The sequence below is a fragment of the Humulus lupulus genome, chromosome 4 (genome assembly GCF_963169125.1).
Source record: "Humulus lupulus chromosome 4, drHumLupu1.1, whole genome shotgun sequence".
NCBI lineage: Eukaryota > Viridiplantae > Streptophyta > Magnoliopsida > Rosales > Cannabaceae > Humulus > Humulus lupulus.
The window spans coordinates 2,712,651-2,730,693 of record NC_084796.1 but is presented as its reverse complement, the minus strand read 5'-3'; the positions used below and the strand labels follow the sequence as shown (position 1 = coordinate 2,730,693).

Here is an 18,043-nt window from a genome sequence, read left to right as displayed (position 1 = left end):
AAGTGAAGAAAAATCCTATCTTTTTATAAGAAATTTGTGTTTGAAATTATAAATCTTTTTGAAAAAGGATAGTTTAAATTATTTTAACTATCACTAACACTTGGGAATCAATATACTAATAAATATTATTAAACTTACATTTTGTGGATTCTAGTATCTTAATAATCTTTTCTTTTAACACTTATTTTCAACTCATTATTGGTTTATTTTCATTATCTTAAATATCTTTATTTTTCAATCTTTTATTTTATGTTCATAATATTAAAACTTATCAATCTTTGGAACTAGGTTAAAATTTATTACTTTTGATTTAAAATAGTTTCATTTTTCGATTTTAGACAACTCCTTTGGGTTCGACATCCTTGCTTACGATCACTATTCTATATGGACGATTCGTGCGCTTGCGATATATAAATTTTTAAACATACCCGTTTTGGGTCCATCAAGTTTTTGGCGCCGTTGCCGGGGAGTTGCAAGAGAAAAGAAACGAATTTATCTTAAGGTTAGTAAATTCTTCTACTAGTTATTTTTTTTTTTTTCATTTAAAAAAAAACTAAAAAAATATATATCTATAAAATCTATAAAAAAAAAGATAAAATGAAATTTGGGACGGTTCAACCACCCATAAAAAAAAATATATACTTATATTTATATTTATTATTTATTTTTTAGTTGACGGCACTTATGCCTCCTATCTATCCTTTTAATTTTTATAGTCGATGGCACTTGTGCCTCCTAATTTTGTTGTAATTTTATTTCTTTTATATCTTTGTTAGTTGATGGCACTTGTGCCTCCTAACCTTTGTGTAATTTTCTTTATTTATTTTGTTGTATTTTTATTTTATTTAAATTCCGCAAATTACTAGTTGATGGCAATTTTGTCTCCTAGTCCTCTATCTTATGTTTAAGTTGATGGCACTTGTGCCTCCTAGTTTTTACCTTAATTTTGTTATGGTTGATGGCATGCTATGCCTCCCTACTCTTGCCTAAATTTTTGCCTTATTTTTCTTTGTCTTCTTTAATATTTTAGTGTAATATTGTGAAAAATACTTGAAAAAAAAAGAAAAAAAAAGAAACCTAAATCTTGTCCTTTAACCATAAGCAATTTTTGCTTAAAGGAAATTTGAACAAAATTCCCAATCCGCCTCTACTAATTAACCTCGGGGAGTTGTTAGTAGTGCGCGAGTAAGTGGAATCAAATAGGCCTGGGGACAAGTAAACCATAAGAATTATATTGTTGTGAAATCTCTAAAAATTCTAAGTATGCTCTGTGGTTGCGGTTTTAACTGATCTTCCACATCAGAAAATTGTTTGTTTGAGATTATCCTTGTTGCCTTGTTTGTGAAAATTGTATGCATCATTGGGAACGTAACTATAAAAAACGATTAGTAAAAAGACGTTTATCTTTGTGTTGAAATTGAAAGTGTTAGTAAAAATTTAAACATCATGGAACCTATTGCTAATCCTGTTGATGAAAATGTTGTGCCTGAAAAAACTTTGCTTGAATATTTTGCACCTATTTCATCTAATGCTCCTTCATGCATTGTTTTACCTACTACTTCTGCTACTCATTTTGAGCTTAAACCCGCAATCATTCAATTATTGCCATCTTTTTATGGGTTAGATAGAGAAGATCCTTACATGCATGTCAAAGATTTCTTAGAAATTTGCTCAACATTTAAATTTCAAAATTTTTCTGATGAGTCGGTCAAACTAAGATTGTTCCCTTATTCATTAAAAGACAAATCAAAAGCTTGGTTAAATTCCCTTCCCACTGGGTCTATAACTACTTGGGATCAACTTTATAATAAATTCTTGTTGAAATTTTTTCCAATGTCTAAAACTGATAGTCTAAGGAGAGAAATCTCCGAGTTTTTTCAAAAAGATAATGAAGAGTTTTATGAATGTTGGGAAAGATTTAAAGATTTATTATTAAAATGTCCTCATCATGGTTTTGAAAAATGGAGACTTGTAAAATATTTTTATGATGGCTTGACTCCCTCTAATCGTCAAATGATTCAATCTATGCATACTGGAAAATTTTTAAAATTTCAAGGACAAGAGGCGTGGGACGCCCTTGAAGATTTATCTGTCAATTCACAACAATGGAATTATTTTGATCCTAGGTCTAGGTCAACTAATTCACCAAAAAGAGGAGGAAGGTATGAAGTAAAAGAAGAAGTAGACTTAAGAACATCCTTAGACAAATTAGCGAGAAAAGTAGAAGCTTTAGCCATAAGCCAAACTATAAACTCTCCAATACAACCAAGAAAATATGTATGTTCTATATGTTCTAGTCCGTGCCATAATGCCCAATCCTGTCCTTCCTACCAAGAAGCCTTTTCTGAGGAGGCCAATGCTCTTCATTCTTATGGGAAACCAAATGATAGCCCATTTTCGTCCACCTACAATCCAAATTGGAGAAACCATCCGAACTTTTCATGGAGACAAAACCAACCCCAAATGAATCAAGGGCACCAATACAACACACAAAACCAAGCTCATGCCCCACAAAATCAACCATATCCGCAACAAAGAAAACCTTCCTTAGAAGATATTTTACAACAATTTATGCAATCCACCCAACAAATCCTACAAAATCAATCTCAATCTATTACCAAACTCGAGACACAAGTAGGACAACTCGCCACTGCTTTAGCTGATAGAGAAAAAGGAACATTCCCTAGTCAACCTATCCCTAATCCAAAAGGTCAATATGAGATAGGAAAGTCTAGTCATAATGGAGAAGTCAAATCAATTTCAACTCTTAGGTCTGGAAAGAAAATTGTCAAACCCGATTACATACCCGAGGATGAAAATGAAAAAGAAAAAGAAAAGAGTCAGCCTTCTAGTTCTAATCTCAATGACTCATCAAACAAAGAAACTCCAATCCATCCTTTCATTCCAAAAGCCCCATTCCCACAAAGATTACTTCCAATTAAAAAAGGCGGCCAATATAATGACATCTTAGAAGTTTTTAAACAAGTTAGTATCAATATCCCTTTCTTAGATGCCATTAAACAAATTCCTGCCTACTCTAAATTTTTAAAGGATCTTTGTACTGTTAAAAGAAACACTAATGTTCCTAAAAAGGCGTTTTTAACTGAACAAGCTAGTTCCATTATTCAATATAAGAGTCTTGTTAAATATAAAGATCCTGGGTGTCCCACAATTTCATGCATTATTGGTGATCATTTTATTAACAAAGCTTTACTTGATTTGGGTGCTAGTGTAAATTTATTGCCTTATTCTGTTTATAAGCAACTTGGTCTTGGTGAGCGAAAACCTACCTCTATAACTCTTCAATTAGCCGATCGTTCTGTGAAAATTCCTAGAGGCATTATAGAGGATGTTTTGATAAAAGTTGATAAATTTTATTTTCCTGTTGACTTCATTGTTCTTGATACTCAACCTGTGGAAAATATGCATGCTCAAATTCCTATCATTTTAGGTAGACCATTCTTAGCTACATCTAATGCAATCATAAATTGTCGTAATGGTGTTTTGAAATTATCTTTTGGAAATATGACTGTTGAATTGAATGTTTTTAATGTTGCTAAATCTGTTGAGTGTGAAGAAATACATGAAGTTAACATGATAGATAGTATATGTGAAGATGAGGGAAATGACTTACTTGACTTTTGTGAAAAATACTTTGGTATGAACTTGCATGTTGATGACTCTCATGATGATGTGAATTCTTTGGTAGAGCCTATACCCTTACATGAAACCAAAGTTGAGCCTTTTTCACCCTTAGATCATGTTCAATCAATTTCTGAGTCTCCAAAGTTAGACCTTAAACCTTTACCAGAAAATTTAAAATATGCCTTTCTAGGAGAATCTGAAACTTTACCTGTTATCATAGCATCCGCTTTAGATAAAGAACAAGAAGATAAGTTGTTAGATGTCCTTAGAAAACATAAAGAAGCCATAGGTTGGACCATTGGAGACATTAAAGGAATTAGCCCATCCATATGTATGCATAGAATCCATCTAGAAGAGAATGCTAAAACCTCTCGGGAATGTCAAAGAAGGTTAAATCCAAATATGAAAGAGGTAGTTAGAGAAGAGGTCATAAAACTGTTAGACGTAGGTATCATTTACCCTATTTCTGATAGTCAATGGGTTAGTCCTGTTCAAGTTGTGCCTAAGAAGTCTAGGATCACGGTTGTTGAAAATGAGAAAAATGAATTAATCCCTACTAGAGTACAAACGGGGTGGAGAGTGTGCATAGACTATAGAAAGCTGAATAATGTTACTAGAAAAGACCATTTTCCATTACCTTTCATTGATCAAATGCTTGAACGATTAGCTGGCCATGCATATTATTGTTTTCTTGATGGGTATTCGGGGTATAACCAAATCCCCATCGCCCCAGAAGATCAAGAAAAGACTACTTTTACATGCCCTTTTGGAACTTTTGCCTATCGTCGCATGCCTTTTGGATTATGTAATGCACCTGCGACTTTTCAAAGATGTATGATTTCGATTTTTTCTGACATGGTTGAAAGATTTCTTGAAGTATTTATGGATGATTTTTCTGTGTTTGGTTCTTCCTTTGATGAATGTCTGCATCATCTTTCACTTGTTTTAATTCGTTGCAAAGAGAAAAACCTTGTGCTTAATTGGGAAAAATGTCATTTTATGGTTAAAAAAGGAATTGTTTTAGGTCATGTAATATCTTCTGAGGGAATAGAAGTTGATAAAGCTAAAGTTGATCTTATTTCAAAACTTCCCCCACCTAAAACTGTGAAAGAAATTAGATCATTCTTAGGCCATGCCGGTTTTTATAGAAGATTTATAAAAGACTTTAGCAAAATTTCTCGGCCTTTATGCCATTTACTTGGAAAAGAAAATGCTTTTGTCTTTGATAATAAATGCCATGTTGCCTTTGAAAAATTAAAAAATTTGTTGACTACTGCACCCATTATTCGACCTCCTGATTGGAAAATACCTTTTGAAATAATGTGTGATGCTTCTGATTATGCTATAGGTGCTGTCTTAGGACAAAGACTTGAAAAAATACCTCATGTAATTTACTATGCTAGCAAAACTTTGAATGATGCTCAATTAAATTACTCCACAACCGAAAAAGAATTGCTTGCTGTTGTTTTTGCATTAGAGAAATTTAGATCTTATCTGTTAGGGTCTAAAATTATTGTCTACTCTGATCATGCTGCATTAAAATATCTCTTATCAAAAAAAGATGCTAAGTCTCGTTTGATCCGTTGGATCCTGCTTTTACGAGAATTCGACTTAGAAATACGTGATAAAAAAGGATCTGAAAATGTTGTTGCTGATCATTTATCTAGACTAGTTGTTGAAACTTTACATGATTCTACTCCTATCACTGAAACTTTTCCTGATGAACAATTGATGCATGTTTCTTCCTTGCCTTGGTATGCTGATATTGTTAATTATTTGGTCACTAAAGAAATACCATCTCATTGGTCTAAGCATGATAAATCTAAATTTTATTATGAGGTGAAAAACTTTATTTGGGATGATCCTTACTTGTTTAAATACTGCCCTGATCAAATAATTAGAAGATGCATTCCAAACTGTGATCAATCTAAAATCATATCTTTTTGTCATGATCATGCATGTGGAGGACATTTTAGTGGTAAGAAAACAGCTGCTAAAGTTTTACAATGTGGTTTTTATTGGCCTACTATCTTTCATGATACATATGTTTATTGTAAAGCTTGTGAACGTTGCCAAAAGTTAGGAAGTTTAACTAAAAGAAACATGATGCCTTTAAATCCTATTCTTATTATTGACATATTTGATGTTTGGGGCATTGATTTTATGGGACCATTTCCTAACTCTTTTGGTAATCTTTATATTCTTGTTGGAGTCGATTATGTATCTAAATGGGTTGAAGCTATTGCATGCCACACTAATGACCACAAAGTTGTGCTTCATTTTTTGAAAGAAAATATATTTTCCCGTTTTGGTTCACCACGTGCTATAATTAGTGATAACGGTACTCACTTTTGTAATAAGCCATTTGAACATTTGATGAAACAATATGGCATTACACATAAAGTCTCAACACCATATCACCCACAAACTAGTGGTCAAGTTGAAGTGTCTAATAGGGAAGTTAAGCACATTTTAGAAAAAACTGTGAATCCAACTAGGAAAGATTGGTCCTTAAGACTCACCGATGCATTATGGGCGTATCGTACCGCGTACAAAACGCCCATTGGCATGTCACCCTACAGACTTGTGTATGGGAAGGCATGCCATTTACCTGTTGAGTTAGAACATAGAGCCTTTTGGGCAATTAAGAAGTTAAACTTTTCTTTAGACAAAGCAGGTGAGAAGCGAAAGCTTCAACTAAATGAACTAGACGAAATTAGGAATGATGCATATGACTATTCAAAAAAGTATAAGGATCGCATGAAATTTTACCATGATAAAAATATTTTGAGAAAAGATTTTTATCCAGGTCAGAAAGTCCTTTTATACAACTCTCGTTTGCATTTATTCCCAGGAAAGTTACGCTCTAGGTGGTCCGGTCCTTACATTGTTCGTATTGTTTTTCCACATGGAGCTATTGAAATTGAAAATCCTAAAAATGGATATATATTTAAAGTTAATGGACATAAATTAAAACCATTTTTAGAAATAAAATCTGATGAAGTGGATGAGATACTCCTTGAGGACCCTGTTTACCATGCTCTTTGATTCCTGTGTGATCTTGATAACTTGTGTTTTATTTGTATTGTTGTTTTATGTGTGATTTAATTTTTGTTAGTTGTATCTTGTTCTCTCTTCGCAATGCACAATATCGAGGTACGACCATTCTAAACCTTACACTCTTGCCAATTTTCATTTATATTTATATTTTGACACATTGAGGACAATGCTTAAATTAAGTTTGGGGGTATCGAGTTTTATTGTGTTTGTTTTGTGTTTTATTTATGTTTGTTTGAAAAAAAAAATTATGTTGTTGTTTTGTTAATTTTTTTTTTAATTTGTTCAATTTCATAAAAAAAAAAATGTTTAAAAAAAAAAAAAAAATTTGGTGATAATTTTCATTTTCAATGATAAAAATCCTGATTGAGTTTGAATTTAATTCTCTTAAAAATATGAATAATTTTTAAGCTTTGTTTTTAATTATAGGGTCAATTTTTCTTGTAACAAAAAAAAAATTATATCTTTCATAACAAGAACACTCTTATTTCCTATAAGTTTAAGTGAAAAATAATTTTAATGAAAACCTATTTTCTAAAAGCAAAATTGACAATTTAATTAATTACATAAGCTTAAATTTTATTCATAATAATTTCTGAGATTTATTTTCATTGTGCAATTTTTGAGAAAATCATTTTTATATCACCAATAAAAAAAATAATCTGTGTTTTAATTTTTCTTTTGCTTGAGGACTAGCAAAACTTTAAGTTTGGGGGTGTGATAACTCTACAAAATAGAGTTATTTTACCACATTTTATGTGCTAATTATTGCTTAATTCTTGAGTTTTTAATTGATTTATTAAATTTTAAAGTAATTTTGAATTTATTGGGCTTATTTTGATTTTATTTATATTTGTACGTTTTTATAGTTATTATATTGTAATATGTTGTAATTTAATTATTTGAATTATTGTTGTGTGTTTAGTGGTAAAAATAAATGCATATTTATTCAACTTAAGTGTCAAAACAAATTAAGTTTAAATTAATATTTTCTTTAAATTAATGAGATGTATTTGTATGTTGAAAATATTTATTTGAAGTTAATTTATACTATTTTATAGAAATTAATTTGTATTTTTTTTGCATTTTTATTTAAAGGAAATCAATGATAGAAGTGTTATTTGTGAAAAGAAGGCAAAGAAAATGGCATAGAAGCCCACTCAGCCCAGCTTCACAGGCCCACGGACTCAGCTCCATTCTCCTCTGCCCAGGCCCGGCCCACCTCCAAGCAGCCTGCCCTCCAGCCGTACGGGCCCAAGCACCCCACTTCTCCCAGCGCCTGGCATCAACCTGCCGAGACTCCACCAAATCCTTCACCCAGTTGTGCCACTTCAGCCTTCATCAATGTGCCAACAAGTCACCAGCCAGCCTCCTGATGCTTGGCTCATCAAGGCCCACGCAAGACCCAGGCCCGGCCCAAGTCCCCAGCAGTCTCACTGCCCAGCCGTACACTGCATTCACCAAAATCCTCTTGAGCCCATCAACATACTCTTTTGTCCCCTATGTCAAAATGCCAACCTTTTTACCCTTTTGTCTACACACTTTTACCCCAAAATCATCATCACTCCTACAAATTACCCATATTTACCATCTTATTATTAATTTAATCAATTTACTTAATATTAAATTGGTTATTTTAATAATGTCACTTTGGCTATAAATATGGAATTTCAAGACCATTTTAGGGTGCTTAATTTTGGTTACCATCTTTTTTCTCTCATTTTCTCTCTACCATTCTATCTTCCATTTGGGTTTTTCAAGAGCATTTTGCAAGTATGTATGTCTTTTATTTTGTAATGTCTACTCTAGTTATGTGCTTCTAATCTTTTTCATAAGATTATTAAGATCATGATGAAGCAACTTGTAACTAGATAATATTTATGTTGTATGTTGATTTCCATTGTAATACAACAAAGTCTATGGATTTTTCTTCTTCATATACTTCTTTCATCTTAAATATCTTGTATTTTAGATTGTTAGAACATATTTACACTTTGTTCTTCATTAGTGCATAAACATAATATTCTTTGTGTAAGATGTGTCATTAAATTGTACACATCCCTGCTTAGAACAAAAATATTATGTTTTGCCTTATAAATAATGTTCATTGATTTATTTGTTATTTCATTAGTTTGATTTACACTAAATGCTTTGAAATTATAATTTTGAAAAGTGAAGAAAAATCCTATCTTTTTATAAGAAATTTGTGTTTGAAATTATAAATCTTTTTGAAAAAGGATAGTTTAAATTATTTTAACTATCACTAACACTTGGGAATCAATATACTAATAAATATTATTAAACTTACATTTTGTGGATTCTAGTATCTTAATAATCTTTTCTTTTAACACTTATTTTCAACTCATTATTGGTTTATTTTCATTATCTTAAATATCTTTATTTTTCAATCTTTTATTTTATGTTCATAATATTAAAACTTATCAATCTTTGGAACTAGGTTAGAATTTATTACTTTTGATTTAAAATAGTTTCATTTTCGATTTTAGACAACTCCTTTGGGTTCGACATCCTTGCTTACGATCACTATTCTATATGGACGATTCGTGCGCTTGCGATATATAAATTTTTAAACATACCCGTTTTGGGTCCATCACACCGTTTCGGAGGGAGCTCAGGAGGATAGTCATGCTATTCGTTCTGGGGGGTCCGGTGCCACCGACACTGAGAAGGCCAAGGAGATTCCTCTTCCTTGAATCTGACCTAGGGTAGATCAGTTATCGGGGCTGCGTCCCCTTATTTCTGTAATTATTTTAATATACGCCCACGGGGCTGATACAATTTCTTTTACCATTCTTTTATATGCTTTACATTCCTTGGCTCAAAATATTTTGCATATTTTTATATTGATGAACCGGTTATGTTTATTTAATTCATACAAACATAGTTTGGATTTAGGCTCGAAATTCGATGCATTCATGCATAGTCTATTCGAGTTATCCGCTTCCGACCTCGTTACTTATCAAGGTCGGATATTACTTTAACCATGAACTCAAGAGTACTTATATGGTATGTAATGTGAATGATCTGGTTATATCTTTTTTTTTTTTAGTCACTTTTCCTCATCCTCATTTTTGTTCCGAGGTTAAGAGTTTGAAACTATTTTCTCTTAAGATATTCCAGCCTCGATCTCGACTTGTCTCGTGATAGGTTTAGGCTCCTACTTATTATCGATCAATTTTTTGGCTGGTTCCAGACCTGTTAAGTTTGCACATCTGGTTAACTCCAAACGTTTTAGGTTTTTGGTAGTTCGGTTTTGTCCGAACTATCTAAGCTCGCGTATTTGGTTATATCCAAACACTTCGTATGTTTTTGATAACTCGGTTATGTCCGAACTATCTAAGCTCGCGTACTTGGTTATTTCCAAATACTTCATATATATATTTTATTTTTTAATCTGATGGTACATATACCAATGATGCCCCCTTAATATCCTATGAGTGTGACCATAGGTTATTAAATTAAGAGAGATTGCAAAAATAAAAAGAGATTACATATGGAACAAAATAGACCTTTTATTTGATGAAATTCAAAAACAAACAAACAAACTAGTATAGATAGAAAGTCATGGTTACAGGCAACACTTCCTACACTATTGGTAGTAAGGTCTAAGGTGTTCGCCATTCCATGCTCGCAGTATCAGGCTCCCATCCAATCTCGCAAGTTTGTATACACCAGGTCGGATGACTGACTCTATCTGGTATGGTCCTTCCCAGTTCGGCCCGAGCACTCCAGCTGCTGTATCTCGGGCTGCCAAGAATACGCGTCTTAATACCAGATCTCCCATTCCGAACTTTCGATCTCGAACCCTCTTATTGAAATATCGTGTAGTTCGTTGCTGGTAAGCAGCGTTTCTCAGCTGAGCCTCTTCTCTTTTTTCATCAATCAAGTCTAGGGTTTCTTCGAGCTGAGTGTGATTGGAACTTTGATCGTAAATCTGAGTTTGAATCGTTGGGATTTTGACCTCGATGGGCAACATTGCCTCGCAGCCATATGCTAGAGAGAACGGGGTATGCCCTGTTGAGGTCTGAGCCGTGGTCCTATACCCCCAAAGGATTTGAGGTAATTCCTCGGGCCATCGTCCCTTGGCTTCTTCCAACTTTTTCTTTAGAGAAATCTTGAGAGTTTTGTTAACGGCCTCGACCTGACCATTCGCCTGAGGGTGAGCCACAGATGAAAAACTCTTTATTATGCCATTCTTTTTGCAAAAGCTGGTGAACAAGTCGCAATCAAACTGAGTTCCGTTATCGGATACGATTTTTCTCGGTACTCCGTATCGGCATACGATGTTCTTTACCACGAAATCAAGGATCTTTTTCGAAGTTATGGTTGCCAATGATTCAGCCTCCGTCCATTTCGTGAAGTAATCAATGACGACTACAGCATATTTCACTCCGCCTTTTCCGGTTGGGAAAGAGCCTATGAGGTCGATGCCCCATACTGCAAAAGGCCATGGGGATGTCAACATGGTCAATTCGGATGGTGGAGCTCGGGGTATCGTGGCGAATCTCTGGAATTTGTCGCATTTCTTCACATACTCAAAAGAGTCTGTTTTAATGGTTGGCCAGAAATATCCTTGGCGTATGATCTTCTTGGATAGGCTATGCCCCCCGGTGTGGTCTCCGCAGAACCCGTCATGAATTTCTTCAATGATTTTCTTAGCTTCAGGAGGGGTTGCACATCTAAGCAGCGGCATGGAATACCCTCTTCTGTATAGCTTTCCAACCAGAATGGTGTAACGAGGAAGTTGATACATCAACTTTCGAGCTTGATTTCGATCTTTTGGAAGAATTCCATTTCCGAGATAGTCAACTATTGGACTCATCCAGGTCGGCTCTGTTTCAATCATACACACATCTTCCTCGTCTGGCTCAGTAATGCTGGGTGTTGATAGGTGTTCTACGGGTACAACATTCAGTTCTTCATTTTCGGCGGAAGTGGCGAGTCAAGCTAAGGCATCTGCATTTGAGTTTTGTTCTCGGGAAACCTGTTCAATTGCATAAAATTTGAAATACTCCAATGCGGATTTTGCCTTCTCCAGATAAGCTGCCATTCTTGTGCCACGAGCCTGGTACTCTCCCAAGATTTGATTAACTACGAGCTGGGAGTCGCTGTAGCAATGTATAGCTTTGGCTTTGAGCTCTTTTGCTATTCGTAGTCCCGCGAGTAGAGCCTCGTACTCAGCTTCATTATTAGATGCTTTAAAGCCAAATCTTAAAGCAGAGTGAAATTTGCTCCCTGCAGGAGTGATCAGGATAACTCCTGCCCCCGCTCCATTTTCATTTGACGAGCCGTTGACGTAAAGTTTCCATAGCTCGTGGGCCGTGGTTATTACCTCGTCGTCGGCTATCCCAGTACATTCCACTATAAAGTCTGCCAATGCTTGTGCCTTAATGGTCATTCTTGGATGGTAGGTGATCTCGAACTGTCCGACCTCAAAAACCCATTTAAGGAGCCGACCTAACGCCTCTGGTTTAGATAGGACCTGCCTAAGTGGTTGATCTGTTAGTACATGGATGGGATGTGCCTGAAAATAGGGGCGGAGCTTACGAGACGAATGAATTAGACTGAGGGCGAGTTTCTCCATCAATGGATACCTTGACTCTGCCCCCAGTAATCTCTTACTGATGTAATAGACGGGTTTCTGCACCCTCTCTTCCTCTCGAATGAGCACCGCGCCTATCGCGTGTTCTGTGGTTGAGAGGTATAGGTACAATACTTCTCCCGTTTCGGGTTTTGACAGGATGGGTGGTTCAGTGAGGTGTCTTTTAAGCTCTTGAAAGGCCAGCTCGCACTCCTCTGTCCATTCAAACTTCTTACTTCCTCTCAATAAGTTGAAGAATGGAAGGCCACGATCCGTTGACTTCGAGATGAATCTGCTCAGGGCGGCCATCCTGCCAGTCAAGCTTTGGACATCTTTATGTTTCCGAGGTGAAGGCATATCAATCAGGGCCTTTATCTTGTCGGGATTAGCCTCGATTCCACGAGAGTTGACAATGAAACCCATAAATTTTCCCGAGGATACCCCAAAAGTGCACTTCTGAGGATTTAGCTTCATGTTGTATTTTTTGAGCACGCCAAAGCACTCTTCGAGGTCATCAACATGGTTCTTGTTAAGTTGAGACATTACAAGCATGTCATCAACGTAAACTTCCATGTTGTTCCCTATTTTCTCTGAAAACATCATGTTTACGAGTCGCTGATATGTAGCTCCAGCGTTCTTGAGCCCAAACGGCATAACATTATAACAGTATAGCCCTTTATCTGTGATGAAGCTCGTATGTTCTTGGTCGGGGGCATGCATGGGAATCTGGTTGTATCCAGAATATGCATCCATGAATGACATCAATACATGCCCCGCCGTGGCATCCACGAGCTGATCAATTCTTGGCAGCGGAAAACAGTCTTTTGGACAAGCTTTGTTGAGATTTGAGTAGTCAATACAGGTTCTCCATGTCCCATTGGGCTTTGGGACCAACACTGGATTGGCTACCCAGTCAGGGTAACCAGTCAGGGTAAAAGGCATCCCTAATGAAATGGTTTGCTTTTAACCTGTCAACTTCCTCCTTTAATGCTTTCTTTCTGTCCTCGTCCAGCTGTCTTCGCTTTTGTTGCTTCGGGGGAAAGCTTTTGTCTATGTTTAATGCGTGGCTCGCAACATTCGGGCTTATCCCCACCATGTCTGAGTGTGACCATGCGAAGACATCCTGGTTTTTCTTCAGAAAGAAAATTAATTGCTATTTTGCCTCGTCTCGGAGGTGTTTTCTGACCTTCACCTTCTTCGAGGGATCAGCTTCCTCGAGTTGAATTTCTTCGAGCTCCTCCAAAGGTTCGAGGTCAACTTTCTCCTCAATCCTTGGATCGATCTCCTCGTCAATTTCTAAGACTGTTCCGTCTTTATTTTGTATGATAATGAGTGTTTGAGCGCTCGTTTGTTTCTTTCCCCTCAGAGAAATGCTATAGCACTCCCTTCCTGCCAATTGATCTCCTTTTAATGTCCCGACCCCGCTTGGGGTTGGGAACTTAAGGGCCAGGTGCCTCACAGATGAAACTGCCCCCAGCCCGACCAGGGCGGGTCTCCCGAGCAGTACATTGTAGGCAGATGGTAAATCTACTACCACGAACTCCATTATCTTGGTCACCGAGACAGGATAGTCTCCCAAGGTCACAGGGAGTTCAATGGATCCCATACAGGCAGTCCCTTCTCCCGAAAATCCGTACAAAGTAGTTGCACATGCCTTCAGGTCGCGAAGGGAGAGTCCCATTTTCTCGAGGGTCGCTTTATAAAGAATGTTGACTGAGCTCCCATTGTCTATGAGAACTCGGCGGACTCTCTTGTTGGCAAGCTGAAGAGTAATAACCAATGGATCATGATGAGGGAACTGAACATGGGAAGCGTCCTCCTCAGTGAAGGTTATCGGTTGTGTTTCAATCCTTTGGCTCTTCGGTGCCCTAGGTTCGGGTTCATAAGGAGACCCGTCCCTTGTCTTCAGCTCGTTAACGTATCTCTTTTGAGCATTTCTTCCCCCTCCTGCGAGATGAGGCCCTCCCGAGATGGTTATCACGTCCTCTCCATCTATCGGCGGGGGCCTGTCTTCTTCCCAAGGTTGGGAGTTATTATTTTGTGCCGCCGAAGGCGCGGCTACTCTCTGGCTTGTAGTAGTCTGTCCAGTACTCTAGTTTTTGACATACTGCCGGAAGTAACCACTCGAGATCAACCCTTCGATCTCGTCCTTCAGCTGTCGACATTCATCAGTTGTGTGTCCGGTGTCTCTGTGGAACCGGCAATACTTACTGGAATCCCTTTTGGATTTTTGATTTCTCATTGGGTCCGGACGCCTGAAGGGGACCTGGTTTTCATTTGCCAGGTATATGTTTTCCCGAGACTCGTTGAGTTCGATGTGTACTTTATATACGGAGAAATATCTTTCTCCTTTCTTTTTCTTTCCTCCTTCAGCCTCGGGGTTATTTCCCTCGCTCTTTTTCCTCTTGGAGGGATTCTCCAAGGTAGGCTGTGGAGCTGCTGGGTCAGCCGAGGTTGAGGCGGAGTTAATGTTTATCATTGTAGTTTCGGTCTTCGAGGTCGCCTTGAGCGTTGACCTCGCCTCCTCTACATTGACAAATCTCTGCGCCCGTCTGTTAAACTCGGTTATTGACCTCACCGGTTTCCCTTGCATGTCGTCCCAAAGGGAACTTCCGGGTAAAACACCAGCTTGGATAGCCATCAGGTGCCCACTGTCATCCACATCTCGAGCCCGGGCGACCTCCAAATTAAATCTTGTCAGATAGCTTTTCAGTGTTTCGCTTGGCTGTTGTCGGACGTTGGTCAAAGTGGATGCCTCTGGCCTGACTCCCACCATTGCTCGGAACTGCTTCTTGAAGTCTCTGGACAACTGTTCCCATGAAGTTATTGAGTGCTTCTTGTACTTTTCGAACCAACTTTTGGCAGGCCCTGCCAATGATGTTGGAAACAACATGCACCTGAGCTCGTAACCCACGTTACTAGCTCTCATAATAGTATTGAATGTACTCAGGTGACTACATGGGTCAGTTTTTCCTTCAAACGCTGGGACGTGAGGAATCCGGATCCCATGAGGAAATTGAGTGTTAGAAATATGTGGAGCAAATGGCTCGATTATCCGATGAGTATGAGGCTGGTGTGATGGATTTTTTCCAGAGAGCTCGGCAGTGCGTTGACTCAAGGGGATTGGTGAAATGTCCGTGTAGGAGGTGTGTCAACGTTGAATTTCAGACGATTGATGTATTAGAAAATAATCTTTTTGTAAATGGTTTTCTACGGAAATATACCAATTAGCATTGGCATGGAGAGGATGAAATAATACCAATGAGAGCTCAGATAGATCAAAATGATGAAGATGAAATGATGGATGTTCTCAATGATCTTATGCAAAATGACAATGACGAACAAGCGGAGAATGAGCGCGGTCAAGAGATACCTACAACAGACTACAGGGGTGGGCAACATTATAACGATTTGTTTGCTGAGATCGAGGCTCCATTATTCCCCGGGTGTCAAAATTACACATCATTGAATTTCCTAGTGAAGTTAATGCATTTCAAAGTGTTGGGGAAAATTCCCAACAAAATATTTGATGGAATGCTGGAGTTGTTACATGATGCATTTCCAGCCCCAAATAAGCTTCCAAAATCGCATTATGCAGCGAAAAGGTTGTTGCGGAAACTTGGATTGGGCTACGAGTCAATCCATGTCTGCAAGCATGATTGCGCACTGTTTTGGAAAGAACATGCTGGAAAAAACAAATGTCCTGTTTGTGGGGAGGATCGATGGGTGGACAAGAACACCAAGGGAAAGAAAGTGCCTCATAAAGTGATGCGTTATTTTCCTTTAACCCCTAGGTTAATGCGAAAATATGCATCGAGGCACATTACTCAACATATGAGATGGCATCACGAGCAACATATAAAAGAAGATGGTGTATTGCGTCATCCTGCTGATGGGAAAGCTTGGAAGGACTTTGACCGAAATAATCCAACATTTGCAATGGAACCCAGGAATGTGCGGCTTGGATTGGTTGCAGATGGATTCAATCCCTTTGGTAATATGAGTCTTTATTATAGTATGTGGTCGGTAGTGTTGACGACATATAACTTGCCACCATGGTTGTGCATGAGAGAAACTAATTTCATGTTGAGTTTATTAATTCCGGGACCTCATTCGCCAGGAAAAGATTTTGATGTTTTCTTAAGACCATTGATTGATGAGTTAAAAGAATTATGGGTGACTGGTGTACAGACTCGAGATGCAGTCGATGGCAGTTTCTTCACTCTTCGGGCAGCTTTGATGTGGACTATAAACGATTACCCAGCAAGGAGTAGCCTTTCTGGATGGACTGGCCAAGGTTATCATGCTTGCTCTACTTGCAATGTGGCAACATCGTCTATTCGTTTACAAAAGAAGGTTGCTTTTTATGGTCATAGACATTTTTTACCAATCAAACATGCCATTAGAAGGGACAACAAGACATATGGTGTCGTTGAAAAAAGATTACCACCAAAGCCATTAACCATGCAAGAAATGTTCACACAAATGAGTTTTATACCTGATTCTCTTCCTTGTAAGCATGTCAGTTATGGCGGCCAAAAAAGAAAGCGTACAAAAGAGCAAGTTGGTTGGCGGAAAAAAAGTATATTTTTTGAGCTCCCATATTGGGCCAACATAATGTTGCGATACAATCTAGATGTAATGCCCCGGATTCCCTATTATGGTTAATGGCTGGATTAGTAGGCCGGGAGGGCCATAACTGTTTAATTATGCCATTAAATGTGTTTATGAGAATTATATTATAATATGATGTTAAACGCATGCATGTGAGTCCACATTTGTTTACAGGGGTGTTTTGGTAATTTGGCCCGTTGAGGGTATAATTGTATGTTTGTATGTGCATTAATGATATATTGTGAGACCACATTATAATGTGGATTGGTTCGAGTATTTCGACATGAGGCGATCTTTAAACATGATTTATCGGTTTGGTCATAACAGGTTTGAGCTCGGGGTGAGTCTCGGGGTGATATTTATGGTTATGGCGTTACCGGGGATTATAGGGTAATGGGATATGAATTATTGGTGTTTGAGGATTTTGAGATTAGCGGGAATTGGGAAGCGTTAAATTATAATTAACGGGATAAGCGGAAAGTACCAATTTTGCCCTTGTGATGGTTTTTGAGGCTTAAGATGACACAAGGGTATTTTGGTCTTTTTGGGAGGATATATGTGACTTAAGAGGCTTAGAAGGCTGTAGAGTAAACAGAGTAAAAGCAGAGGCAATTCCCTTCTCTTCCCGTACCTTCTCCTTGCTTCATCTTCTTCACTTCTCTTTGAGGGTTTTGAGTTCTTGGTGGAGATTCAAGCTAGGGAAACTTAAGGGCTGGATTGGAGACCTGATTTAGCTTGTGAGAGAGGTCCAAAACCGGTTCCAAGGTGAGCTTTAGCCACTGGTTTTTATACATGCTCTATTTTGATTGTTAGTTTTCAGCTTGTGATTTTGATGTGGGAAGTGAGAATCAAAGGGGGTTTTAGTGTTAGTTTGATTGGGGTTTGATGAGAGTGAGCTAAGGGTGTTGTTTGGGGGTTCAATTATATGTTTGGAGGAGGTTTTATGAAGGTTTGAAGGACTGGTTTGAGAGGAAATCGCACAGGGGAAAATCTGGTTCGCACGTGAGCGTTCTAGCTGGTCTGGGCTGGGCGCCGCGGCGCAGCAGGGGTGCGCTGCGGCCCTTGGTGTCTGTCAGGAGGGAGCCCTTCTGTCTGAAGGGCGCGCCGCGGCGCAGCAAGGGAGGG

At 37.8% G+C, this 18,043-nt stretch overlaps 1 non-coding gene across 1 annotated transcript; it reads right to left on the bottom strand.

The window, feature by feature from the left end:
* Positions 1 to 1,848: 1,848 nt before the first annotated feature.
* LOC133833395 (small nucleolar RNA R71) lies at positions 1,849 to 1,955 on the bottom strand. Its single transcript, XR_009892776.1, has one exon. It is a non-coding gene; the product is annotated as a small nucleolar RNA R71 (small nucleolar RNA).
* Positions 1,956 to 18,043: the final 16,088 nt, after the last annotated feature.